Source organism: Harmonia axyridis, chromosome 3 (genome assembly GCF_914767665.1).
Source record: "Harmonia axyridis chromosome 3, icHarAxyr1.1, whole genome shotgun sequence".
NCBI classification, from domain to species: Eukaryota; Metazoa; Arthropoda; class Insecta; order Coleoptera; family Coccinellidae; genus Harmonia; species Harmonia axyridis.
This window is the reverse complement of record NC_059503.1, coordinates 3,067,408-3,081,478: the sequence shown is the minus strand read 5'-3', so window position 1 is coordinate 3,081,478 and position 14,071 is coordinate 3,067,408. Positions and strand designations below refer to the sequence as shown.

Sequence of the window (14,071 nt, the reverse complement as noted above, 5' to 3'; positions counted from 1 at the left end):
CGTGCTACTTAATTTTTCGCATGACTTGTCGCTAAATTGGAATTTATTTTTATGTAACGTTTTCTCCTACTGTCGTTCTGCCCTTTTCTGGCTTTGTCCGGAGCGAACGGCTTATTTTTTTTATTAGTTTTCGGCGATGGCTTTTGTTTAGAGCAGAGGCGGCGGATGAAATAGAAAAAAGGTTTGAGTTGCCTTGAGAGAAATGTAGTTCAGTGACACATTTTTCGCATTCTCATTGTTGAAATAAGGGGATAATAGTTAGGAGTAAATGAATGAAGAAATACAGGGTGATCCCACTTTCAATTATCAAATAAAATCACAAAAAAGTCAAAATGTGATATATTTCTTATTTCGCTTCCTAATATAAAATTGGAGGCGATCAATTTAATTTCAGAATGTATTAACTCCATCAAAATTGAGATCCTACTCTAGTGAAAGAGGCACAGATGAACTATTAACGTTCATTTTTTCAATTATCGAAACTTTTTCTGTCGCTGAGTTGGCACCTTTGGTTTGTCTTGGTGCAGAGGATCAAATTTCATGTTTTTGGCTGTAAATATTAGATAATTTAAATGAAGAGATTCAAACCAATTTATTTTTGGCCAAAAATTCATCAAATATATTCAAGCAATTATATCGTATCTGCCCGATTAGACTCAGGTAGATTATTTTCCCATTCTTAAACTCGAATTACATATTCTTTGTAACCGTTGCAGGTTGTACTGAATTAGATTCATGAAAATGAGTTTAAAATTGTTTTGATAATTGAATTATACCTTAGCGTAAGAATAATATTTCTAATGGAGCATTCTATGAAATTTGGATGAATATTATAAATTATTTTGTGTTTCATTAACTTTAAAGCTACATTTAAGCCATAGCAGTGTATCTAATTGACTCTGTTAAAATTGTTATAAGCATATATTAGATATATTTCAGTATTAAAACAATAAACAGTAGGATTGTGAGGAATAGTTGGGAATATGTTTGAAAGTAGGCGGAAATATAGATTAGGAATACGTAAGGGAATAGTTTTTATCGTAGGTCAATTATATAACTCTTGTAGAATGATAATCCAGCATTAAGGTGGCCATAAAAAGCATTAATATTTTAGCTTCGTTCATCTTCTCACAATTAAAGGGATGAGAATTTTATGTTTGTGCAGTTTGGGAAGTTGTTGATCAGATAATGAAATTACCTACTTCATGTTTATGCTTTTCAATAACTAAGTGTCAAAAAAAGAATCTAGTTACCCCTCTGTTAGACTTTCAGGTTTTATTTTTGGAATTTTACTTGTTGAGCTTCTAGCAAAGCTTTTTTGTGCTTGGGTTGCCAAAAAAGACTCATTTTGCTCAATTAATGGATTTTCACTTTCAATCATTCAATCATCGACAATTGGTAAAAATTTTAAATTTGATTATTTTTTCAAAACTCATTCCAAATCTGTCTAAAATACCTAGTAGTAATTCTAAACAGTTTTTATGTGAAACTTGGCAGCAAGATCAATAAGGAGAATAATATTCATCCCTCCCTTCTTCAATTCCATCTCATAACAGTCCTCATCGTCAAAATAAACGACCTTATAACACCATCTCATTCTTCAGAAACGCTCTCAAATAAATCAAGCCCTTTCTGTGACACTTTTATTAAATTTTTCATGAAACTCCAAGCAATACGCATCCAGGGTTTGACTATTTTAGAAACCAGGCCTACCAACCAACACCGCAATTAAGATTTTACGCAGGGAACTGACCGCTCGGTCAGTTTTATTATTTTATTCAAATATTCCAAAGTCCTGACATGTTTATTGCTCACCGGGTACCAGTTCGGACTTGGACTACTTTCTATTTTATTATTTTACAGCTTAATTTGACCGAGCAGTAGCTATCTTTGGTTACCTACCGCTCCTTAAGCTTACAATTAAGTTTATGACAGGTTTTGTTGTTTGAGAACTGGAGGTTCAATAAAAGCAGAGATGTCAACGGTGTTGTAGGATCAGGGTGCATTGATGGATGATTTTAGAGGGGTTGGTTTGTGTTTTTTTGGTCCAGTTTATGACCCACTTTTAGGGTGGTAAAATGCAGGTTGTCGTTGAGGACAGAAGAAGGAATGTTTTTTGTAATGTTCGGTAGTAACTGGATTTGATGAATACAGGTAGCGTTAATATAAGAGTATAGTTCAGGTGGAAAAAATTGGGATGTTCTTCTGACATATATTCGGGCCACCCAAGAATTGGAACACCTATGTTTAAAAATTTGCCTCTAAATTTTACAACAAGGAATAAGAGTTTCACACCTCGTTAATGTAATTGAAAATTTCATAGTTTAAATATCTTTGTAAGTAGATATGACACCTTGGTAACCAATATTAAATTTAGTAATTCAATACCAAAGTTCAAATGCCTCCTAAGAAATTAATTCTGTTCAATTTTAGGTTTCATATATTATATTCATTGATAGAATATAAAATATTGAGCTATTTAATAGATTCGGTCGCCACTTGACACTTGACAGTTTTACTATTGCTGGCAAAGAAGGTGCTTCACGACTACCCAGAAGTGCTTCAGTTTTGCGAAGTGCTCAGAGTCATACACATACATAGAGGAAGCATATGTCATTTTCAGTAAGCAAATTTTGTCCCCAACATGAACTATCAAATTTGGCATGAAGCGCGCGGAGATAAAAACATATCAATGATACGATATTTCACTCAATTCGAGAGTTTTTCCACAAAGAACGCATTTATGTCCCATAGTGAATCAATATTTCATATTTACTCAAAATATATTGAAATAAATATCCAAATATAACAGAAAATCAGAAAACAAACTTCAAGAGAGCAAAAGTTGCCAAACGTTGGATTTTGCTTATTATAAATTCGAAAATTAGGAAAAATATCAGATTTCAAATACTCAAATTTGCATATTTAATCATAAATCACTCAAATAAATATATTTCATTCAATATAATATAATTACATTTATAATGACATAGTAAAACAGTGGATTTGAAAATAAATCACAATCCGACAACGTAATCTAACCATGTTGGGGATATGTAAAAATTGCGTACACTTCCTCAATTTTTGTATATTACCCTATGGCAAAATTTACAACCATTTTTGTAGTGAATTTCAACAATTTCAATGAAGTAGTAGTAGTAGGAGCGTGTTCCGTTTCAAAAGCTTCAAAGTGACAGCTGCTCAGAATGCGAGCCATTCAAAATGAATTATCTTATTGGAAAACCGTTCATTATCATTACGTTTTCGTATATACCTCCAAGTGACGTCACTGACATCATGTTGCGTTTTAAAATAATTCTGAAGGTATTTTCAGAATTTTTCGAAAGAAATTTTTTTTTTAATTATTATTCTATTGAAAGAAATGAATATATGTCGATGTTTCTGCAGCGCTCCAAACGTGCAGCCTTCTCAAGTGGAGCATATCACGCCAGGAATCCCCCGAGCCTTTGTTTACACAGGCCTCGGTGTCCTATCAGATTTCGGTATCGGATAACCGCAGATATGAATGGGATCGCTTGTTACCGTAATGAAAACATTTTTTCTGGACGAAAAGGGTTGGCAGATGCGGCCCAGATACCACAGATTCTATTAGCCGATTGAGAGCTTGAGGAACTATCAATTTGTAGCTACCTTTGTTTGCACAGCACGCCGCTGTGAGATCGATATTCTTATCTGATGCAGTTGAGGGATTCAATTAGGAAAGAAAGTGAGGTTGTGGTGGGATTCAGCTGGTTGATAAATAAGAAGGGGGTAAGAAAGGGTACATAAGGCCGCCTTTTTGGAATGCTGGGAGACAGCAAAATCTAACGCTCCCGAAAAGCTACCAAGAAAAGCTACCTTCTTGTTAGGCGCTAACGTGCTATCCAATCAGTGTTTCTGAAATTTGTAGTGACAGTTTTCTGGCAACACCTGTCGAACCACAAAGAATGCTTTTCTCCGAATAAACATAGTTTTTCGGAATATACCTAATGTTATAATTTTCGTTAAGTATGTGGATGAATTTTCGAGAAATGATTTTTTTTAATTTTGTTTCCTCGATTTTTAGCTCGAAAAAATTCATGGATCCTAACCTTCAGCTTGGAGAATCAATGCGGTTGATTTGTTTTACTAAATTGGATGCGAAAATCTTATTCAGTTCCTGAGACAAGCATTTAGCGTATTTGGAATATTTTTCGAGCAGAATAAAATAATAGAAAAAAAATTGCAGTGTTTTTATTCGAGTTTTGGAGTGTAAGCATTGATGTAAACGATAAATTATAATTGCAGGAGGATTGATTTTTTTTCTCGAACGATTCCAAATATTTTCTTTCAAAAATAAATTATAAATAGAGATTCACGGCTTGGCTTGATTTTCAAACTACTTTGGATTGAGCTTGACTTGATTTCAAGTCAAATCAAATAGTAGTTTTTCACTCTCAAGTCAAGTCAAGTATTTATTCATCAAGTACTCAAATCATATCAGTCTACTTGATTTTTAGCAGTTTCATTGTGTAGTGTCACATCAATAAAAACAAACGATGATATGAGAAGGTGCCTTGAAAAATACACTTTTTTCATTAGATTTATTCTATAAAAAAACCAAAAATATCAACCTTTTTTGAAATAGAAACATAAATTACTATAATATATTTCATAACAAAATAAAAAATAGTAAAAAAATATAGTTTCTTAATATTGAGGAATCTCCAGGCTTTGTTTGATTTCGTAATTTTCCATCCAGGATCTAAGACACATGAGGCATCTTAAAGATTTGTCGCCTAACCTATTGCGGGTTTTTGTAACTGTAAGAGCAGTTCTGGAAAATTGTCTTTCAACAGGAGCTGAAGATGCTAGCGTTGATAAAAAATCCTTGGCCATGTTGACCAAGTTTGGAAAGATATTCCAGAAACTACCAAAATCTATCAATAGATTTCATAGAAATGTGAAAAAACTACTAATAAAGTCACACTGGCGAATGCTTCACTCTCTCGGCGCTCGAGGAATCCCCTTATTTGGTCTAAGCGCGATCGATATTGCAGAAATATATGCCGAGCGACGAGTGCATTTCAAGCTCAAGTAATATCAAGTAGCTTGATATCGAGTCAGGCAATAAATATCTAAAATCAAGCTCAAGTATATAATTTTTCACGAGCTTGATTTTCAAGTCAAGTAGTTAGTAAAAATGTCAATTTTCTTGGCTTGATGAATCGCTAATAATAAACCAAAAGTACTGGATCCAAAACAGATCCTTGACGAATGCGATTTCAACTTGCAAAGGCTGTCATAAAGCCCCAGAACTATTTTTATGAACTCCCAACCTGGAAAATTCTCTGGAGAAAAAAACCAGCGTTATCTCGATAGGATCGATTCCTGCATTTTTCACGATAGAAGGAAGCTACTCGGTCAAAACCTGTCCGGAACCATACAGGGCCACTCGGTTATTTTCCTCGACACAAAAACCTACTGGCCCATTACTGAGAAACACACTTTAATCAATCAACCACCCCAACTAGGTTGGAATGGTGGAAGGAGGAAAGTATCTCCGAAATATTTAGTCGCCATTGACATATCGATTGGGGTGAGACGGAGGAAAAACTTTTCTGCATGGAAACTCGGGAAATGACAAATTGCCAATATTAGTGGTCAAGGGAAGCTAGGAAGCGATGCTGTGCTCTACGCTCAGAAGATTCTTGCAGCGCCGGACTCCCAAGATTTGAAATGTGGTGGATTACTGATCTGACGGTTTTTGTAATAAGAGGCTGCTTTTCGATATTGAAAGAAAAGTATATTTTGAGATGACTCATGGATATTTATTTCATTATGAAGAGGAAGGTATGCCATTAACGATAGAAGCCACATCATCACCAATTCGAACAATTGAGGCTGTATGGATGTAATAATCGGGAATTTGAGATTCTCGATTATTGGGTCTGGACGTCGCCAACGTGCGGTAGGTAAACCAAACCCTTGTAAAGTCAGGCACTTGACATTTGACTTGGTGGAGACTAATAAAGTGTGAAATTTATTGGTTCCCTATTTGTCCTATTTGTCAAATCTGGATGATGGAAATCTTTTTGTACAAGTCGATACTTAGGTGTAGTCTCGACTTCAGCCGATAAGAATGTACGTTTGAGGGTGTTAAAAATTAGTTTATCGAAGTTTGTTGAGTGGTCTCCTTATGGGAACATGCAATCCGTGGGAAAAGAAATACTTGGCAACAACGGAAAAAATCCAAGACGTTATTTTTGAAGGTACGCCCATCGGGGGCGGGAAAATAAGTAACCTTAGGCCAAATCAGAGAAAAATTAAGCAGTTAGTGACGAGTAAGTTTCGGGAAACGGTTAGTTTCGGGGAGTTCAGGGAACTCAAGAATCAGTTCGGGAATTAGGAAGTTTAGAGTTGAAGGTAGAGCGTGGAAACCTTATTTAGTAAAAGTTAGTGACGAGTAAGTTTCGGGAAACGGTTAGTTTCGGGGAGATCAGGGAACTCAAGAATCAGTTCGGAAATTAGGAAGTTTAGAGTTGAAGGTAGAGCGTGGAAACCTTATTTAGTAAAAGTTAGTGACGAGTAAGTTTCGGGAAACGGTTAGTTTCGGGGAGTTCAGGGAACTCAAGAATCAGTTCGGGAATTAGGAAGTTTAGAGTTGAAGGTAGAAGTTAGTCGATATAAAAGTTTTGGTAGATTAGGTTTGAAACGTAGTTTGAAAAAATTCAATAATAATACATATACTTTTTTTTTTTTTTTTTTGGTTTTGTCACGGGTCGACAATAGATTCAGTAGAGTTAAAAATTAGTCATAACGGTATCGGTTCGCCAAAGTTTCCGTGAGGTTCGAGATACGTTTCGCGATAGTGGACTGTGAGAAGGATTATCCATCGAAGGAATTGACAGGTAGCAAGTGAGAAATTCAAAAGTTTAATTTTTTTTTTTTTTTTGTTTGGTTGTTCTGTCCAATGTTCTGAAATCTCCAGTTAGTTTATGTAAAAGTTTAAGGCAAGTCCTCCAAAGATCAGTTCTGGCTCAAGCTTGATTTTGTTTAATTTTTTTTTTGTGTTATTAAAATTATAAAAGAGCTTATGCCTTTTAGTTATCTCTAGATCTGTTCCCAAAAAGAAAAAATCCAGTTTAACACTAAGTCCTGTCCCTAGTGCGACAGGCCTTACCCACACTTTCTCCCTTAATAAAGGAGAAATTTTATTCAACATCTTTATAACACTACCACCACCTTGATCAGAGGAAAGCCGCTCTTCCAATGATCACAAGAGGCGGTGGATTAGTACAAATGGTGACAGCCGGTGCGATGTGTTAATTTTTTTTCTTTTTGGAACAATATAGTCGATTTTTTTTCCGAAAGATGGATTTCTGAAGAAGTAGATATTTTGAATAAATCTTGGAAGAAGAAAATTTTTTTAGTTGTTGGACATATAGCCGATTCAATTTGAGTGGAATTATTCTGACAATTTTATTCGTGATAAATAATAGTTGAATACTAGAGATAGAGATCATAGATATTGGAATAAACTGAGAGATTTCTGGACGAAGGAATTGATGATATTGAGTGATTGAAGAATTAATCATATGTTGTAACAGTTTCAGCTAGATAATTTTATTCAGGGAAATACTTTAGGAGAAATCCGTTAAGGAGTACGAGATCGGGTAACTAAATTTGTTGAGTTGTATGAATTTTTTTTTTTTTTTTTTTTGGTAATATTTAGGTGAATATTTTATAACTCAGGACTTATTTCGTACCTTAATAAATCAATTATTTATTTAGACAGTAATTTAAGGAAAAACGCTGACAATGTTGCCGACGGCTAGTACTAACTCTACTGCGAATACAAGTAGTTCATCGCAAATTCCATTTAGATACCCTTTAGGAATGATCGCAACAACACTAGATAATTTTTCAGGCAAGGACGCAACTAGGTATTTCGAAAAATTTGAACTTAGGTCGCAATTAGACGGGTGGAGTGAACATGAGACGTTGACAGTGCTTAAATTCAAACTAGTAGGGGACGCGTATAATTTTTTTAAATCTGATATTGTCCTAAATTCTTTATCATATGCGGAATTAAAAGCAAAATTTCTTCAAAAATTCATTTCAGTTAGGTTACCTTGGGAAAATCAGTGGAATTTGAATAATTGTTTTCAGAGACAAGATGAAGACGTTTCATCTTTTTGCACTAGATTGAGAATTATAGGGGCGGAACTATTAAGTGAGGATTTGTCCGGGGCAACGAAAGATGAGGAATCGGGTATTAGGAAGAAAAATAGGGATTTGATTCTAAATCAATTCAAAATTGGACTACGTAAAGAAGTTATGAGGGAAGTCGGTATTTTTTTATTGCGCGAGGAAAATTTGGATTTAGAAAAAGCAGAGGAACTAGTAAGATTACAGGAAACAACTCACAAAATGTTGCAAGGGAGATTATTTACTAGAGATATATCGGAAATAAAATTCGGAGTAATATGTCAATTTTGCAGAGAAGTAGGTCATTCGGCAAAAGAGTGTAGAAGTACTTGGGCAAATTGGAGGAATATTCAACCAAACGTCAAAAAAGGCTGTTATTCTTGTGGCCAACAGGGTCATTTCGCGAGGGAATGCCGGACTTACAGGAGATCAGTAAGAAGAAATAGTGAAGTATGTTATTCCTGCAATCAGATAGGACACTGGTCGAGAGAGTGCCCAACGAAAAATTGGAGAGAAACCCAATCTCGTAATAATTCTCATTATCGACCATGTTCAGTTAGTAATGAGTTCAAAATCGGAAATATCAGAAAAGTTTACCTCAGTGAAAATAAGTCTGAAGGATTAGCGGAAAAGAAAATGACGGATATTCAGGAGGATGAATCGCGAATTGAGAAAAGGAACATACAATCGGTCGAAAAACAGATGAAAAGTCACATAAATAATAATATTTTTCCAAAAGTAAATAAAGTTAGGGAACTTGAAGTCGAGACGCAGTACAAAGACATTAACAATTCAAATATGATAAAAGAAAGGGTTAGCGGTATTAAACGAGAGAATATAAGGGATAACGAGGAACACGAATTGACGGTTAGGAAAATGATGAAATGTGAGAATTTGAGGGACTTAGACGGTAGGAGGGATGATTCGGTCACAACGGCAAAGAAAATTAGAAAACCTGATACCACTTTGGAATCAGGGGTTGTAAAATTAAAGAACAATACAGAAAGAAAGAACTTACTCGGTGAAAAATTGAAAGTAGGTACAAGAAAAGTTCACAAGATAGCTAATCAAAATATCCAGGCAGAAAAATCCGCAAGGGTGACTAGAGTCGATAAGAAAGTAGTAGATCTTCAGTTCGATGTGGAAGATTTGGTATATTTGAGGGAAATGAACGCAAAAAGGGGATTATCAAGAAAATTATTGAAAAACTGGGCTGGACCGTATAGAGTAACCGAAATAATTGGTCCTGTGACGTGCAGGGTAAGAAAATGCGGGGGAAGAGATGAACAAATTGTACATGTAAATCGATTAAAACCGTACACTGCACGAGGTGGTGGAATGGGAGAAATATTTGAAAAACGCGTGAGATCGGGATATACGGACCTGGATACTGATTCAGACGAAGAACAGGAGGAGTTAGGAAAATTCCCCCCATTTTTGATCCCCACTTGGTCAAACCAGGATGAAGATCAGGGGGAAAGCGAAGAAGAATCAGTAGAAGAAGTTGAAATTCCTGTTCGACGTTCAAATAGAATAAGGCGCCCACCGGATCGTTGGGGCTACTACTAATCGCGAAAGACAGCCTCAGATAACGCGGGAATGGTAATTTCATATGAATTTTCTTTTTATTTTTATTGTAGATTTTCATTTTTTTTAAGTTTAATGTAGGATTAATTAAGTAAGATAGATAGTAGAAGATAGGGTAATATAGCGTAACGTCGCGATGGGTAACGTGAGGAAAATCTTAGAGATATGACCTTCAGGTGATGTGAATCGGCTCCTGCCCTTTTCGTAGATTCCAGGGACTCGCTAACTCGGAGAGCGAGAATCTGTTTGATATTTTAGATAATTCAAGTAGTATTCATCGTTTTGTTTGGTTTAACATTTTATTGGAAAAAACATTGTGGTCGCTGAAGGACATCCCTCGCCTGCAGTTCATAGGTGAGCACAATGTTTTGTTGAATAGTGGCAATGGGTGGAATGTTCTATTGTATGTATAATATTTTGTGTGTGTTTTGTTCGAATTTGGACATTATGTATTTTAATGAACCTCTTAGAGATGTTTTTTGGTCTAATATATAGCTCCTAAGTTGTTCAACTTGCTTCCTGGAGAATATAAATCTTCCGTACACCACCCTAATTTCAAGAGAAAAGTGGGGAAATGGCTTCAATGTTCAGACAGAAATATTATTAACAACAAATAACTTGTGCTCAAAAATTTGAGGAGATATATTGATTATAGGATATTGTGATACTGTTATAAGTCTGAATTTTGTAAAATTGTTTTTCGTTCTTTTTTTATTGTTATTTTTGATCAGCATTGTTGTGACCTCGTTGATATGTAGGAGTGAAAGAACATCACTTACAAGTAGCAACGCTACTTCTGTGATTTATATAGGTAGTACGAGGAAGGAGAAACCAACCGTCGTGAAGAAGGACCAAATTGTAGTTAAGGGAATAACCTTCCTCCCAATCGTGTGTGTCTACCGCGAATAGTATATGTGCGGATAAGAACACTTAATTAATGTGATGTCCCGGTGTGTCCAAGCGACACTATACTACAGTTCGCGCCTGAGAAGCGTAGACAGTTTCGTTGAGCAACCAGGCGAAAGGGTTAAGTTGGAGGTTATGGATGAAGTTACTCAGTTGTTCATTTGCGAGATATAAGTATGGAGAAATGAAGAGAAGAAAGTCAGCGAGAAACTGAGGATGCAGAAGAAGTTTACACAAACCGTAACTTCGCACAAATCCGATCATGTTATACACTGCGGATACAGAGGAAGATATCAACGATTTTGAATAAGAACAACACTTCATCGTACTTTAACTATACCCTAATGTATGGAGGAGCAGACTACTAGTCTTGCGAAAAAACGCTCAAAAAGTGAATCGCGAATTACAAACGATATGCGTAAAATAGTATATAGACTATAGACTTATCTCACGATCGTTGTGTAACGTTGAGGACAAGTGACACTATGCCCCCTTTCCCTATCCTTGGAGGTTATTCCTGAAGCGAAGTCTGGGTCCAGGAGAAAACGAAATATCGTCCTGAATGAAAACACTAGATGCCGTCATGACGAGACCAGGATGTGCCGCGAAAGTGTACTAGAATTGCGAAAGTGAACTCATAGAACTCCATGTTGGAGCCGTGAAGTGGTTAAGAAGAGATATTTAAAAGAATGTTTGACGAATTTGTTTTTCTTTTCAGACTGAAGATTTTTTTTTATTTAATTTTTTTTTGATGAAAATTTTTGGAATTGATCATGTAGTAAGAGAAACGAACATACCACCTTAGTAATAATAGTTTTTTTTGAGGGATTGAGTTTGAATAAGTCAATTTAAATTTTTTTTTTGGTTTGATATGTTTTGATATGAGCGCTTGATTGGTTATTGCATTATTGTATATACTTTGGTTACATGTGTTTGGGAGATGATGAACTATTGGACAGAAGACAAGGAGGACAAGGGAAAAGTTATGGCAACCGATGTCATAACTTTTTCGAAGAGGGATGTATCTGTAATAATCGGGAATTTGAGATTCTCGATTATTGGGTCTGGACGTCGCCAACGTGCGGTAGGTAAACCAAACCCTTGTAAAGTCAGGCACTTGACATTTGACTTGGTGGAGACTAATAAAGTGTGAAATTTATTGGTTCCCTATTTGTCCTATTTGTCAAATCTGGATGATGGAAATCTTTTTGTACAAGTCGATACTTAGGTGTAGTCTCGACTTCAGCCGATAAGAATGTACGTTTGAGGGTGTTAAAAATTAGTTTATCGAAGTTTGTTGAGTGGTCTCCTTATGGGAACATGCAATCCGTGGGAAAAGAAATACTTGGCAACAACGGAAAAAATCCAAGACGTTATTTTTGAAGGTACGCCCATCGGGGGCGGGAAAATAAGTAACCTTAGGCCAAATCAGAGAAAAATTAAGCAGTTAGTGACGAGTAAGTTTCGGGAAACGGTTAGTTTCGGGGAGTTCAGGGAACTCAAGAATCAGTTCGGGAATTAGGAAGTTTAGAGTTGAAGGTAGAGCGTGGAAACCTTATTTAGTAAAAGTTAGTGACGAGTAAGTTTCGGGAAACGGTTAGTTTCGGGGAGATCAGGGAACTCAAGAATCAGTTCGGAAATTAGGAAGTTTAGAGTTGAAGGTAGAGCGTGGAAACCTTATTTAGTAAAAGTTAGTGACGAGTAAGTTTCGGGAAACGGTTAGTTTCGGGGAGTTCAGGGAACTCAAGAATCAGTTCGGGAATTAGGAAGTTTAGAGTTGAAGGTAGAAGTTAGTCGATATAAAAGTTTTGGTAGATTAGGTTTGAAACGTAGTTTGAAAAAATTCTATAATAATACATATACTTTTTTTTTTTTTTTTTTGGTTTTGTCACGGGTCGACAATAGATTCAGTAGAGTTAAAAATTAGTCATAACGGTATCGGTTCGCCAAAGTTTCCGTGAGGTTCGAGATACGTTTCGCGATAGTGGACTGTGAGAAGGATTATCCATCGAAGGAATTGACAGGTAGCAAGTGAGAAATTCAAAAGTTTAATTTTTTTTTTTTTTTTGTTTGGTTGTTCTGTCCAATGTTCTGAAATCTCCAGTTAGTTTATGTAAAAGTTTAAGGCAAGTCCTCCAAAGATCAGTTCTGGCTCAAGCTTGATTTTGTTTAATTTTTTTTTTGTGTTATTAAAATTATAAAAGAGCTTATGCCTTTTAGTTATCTCTAGATCTGTTCCCAAAAAGAAAAAATCCAGTTTAACACTAAGTCCTGTCCCTAGTGCGACAGGCCTTACCCACACTTTCTCCCTTAATAAAGGAGAAATTTTATTCAACATCTTTATAACACTACCACCACCTTGATCAGAGGAAAGCCGCTCTTCCAATGATCACAAGAGGCGGTGGATTAGTACATGGAGTCAATAACATCACTTCCATCCAGCGTTGCCAACCGTACGGTAATTACCGTACATGTACGGTAAATTGATGCCAAATACGGTATACGGTCCGAATGGGCTACCGTACGCCGAAATACGGTAATTTCAATTGCGATTTTTCTAATGCATCTCAATGTATTCTATTCAAGACAAACCCTTAAAAATGTAATTCATTAACTAGTGCCATCTCGTAGCGAGACCCAGAACTAGAAAAATGCTCGGCAAGCTTATCTGTAACGTATATTGATAAGTAGATTCCTGCCGAGAACCAAGAATTCTAGGGGGTTTCCACAAACATAATAATTTGTCTATGAGGCGATTTTCCCCGTAAGCCGCGTAAGCATTTTTTTCTTAATTTGAGTTGAACCGTTGAAGCGTAGATTCGTGTTGATGACTTTTTTTGAGCTCATTGTAATAAACTTGGTTAAAACAAAATCAAGAAATAAGTTAATAACTAATAAAATCAATGGTTGTTTATTAACGTCTCAGTGTGTGAAAAAAGATGGTAACTGCGTAGATTTTACACCTACTCAGAATATGTATGCAAGAATGAACAAAATGGATATGTATTCTTCCAGTTCTAGTATCGAAGTTGATGAAGATGAATTTGTCATAGACGGTTGAAATATAAATTTTTTTTATAGAATAAATATACCTGATCATCACACACATATATATATAGTTCATTTTAGATACATCCTGTTGTCTCGATTCTATTTAGGGCTTAGTTAAATTTTGACAAGTTTAAATTACAATTTGTAGGTTAGGTATGGCCATAGAATAGAAAGAATTGTTTATCTCTTTCTCTATGTACTTCTGTGGTTCTGTGTACGGTAAAAGTGTCCCAAATACGGTAATTTCTCGTCCCTGATACGGTAATCTCAAGATTTTGGGTTGGCAACGCTGCTTCCATCTTTCATGTTTTGAATCGATTGTTGAACATTGACATAG

General features: G+C 35.7%; 1 long non-coding RNA gene across 1 annotated transcript; it reads left to right on the top strand.

Annotated features, from left to right (window-relative positions):
- Positions 1 to 13,537: 13,537 nt before the first annotated feature.
- On the top strand, positions 13,538 to 13,789 carry LOC123675849. Its single transcript, XR_006746819.1, has 2 exons — positions 13,538 to 13,659; positions 13,705 to 13,789. It is a non-coding gene; the product is annotated as an uncharacterized LOC123675849 (long non-coding RNA).
- The last annotated feature ends 282 nt before the right edge of the window (positions 13,790 to 14,071 follow it).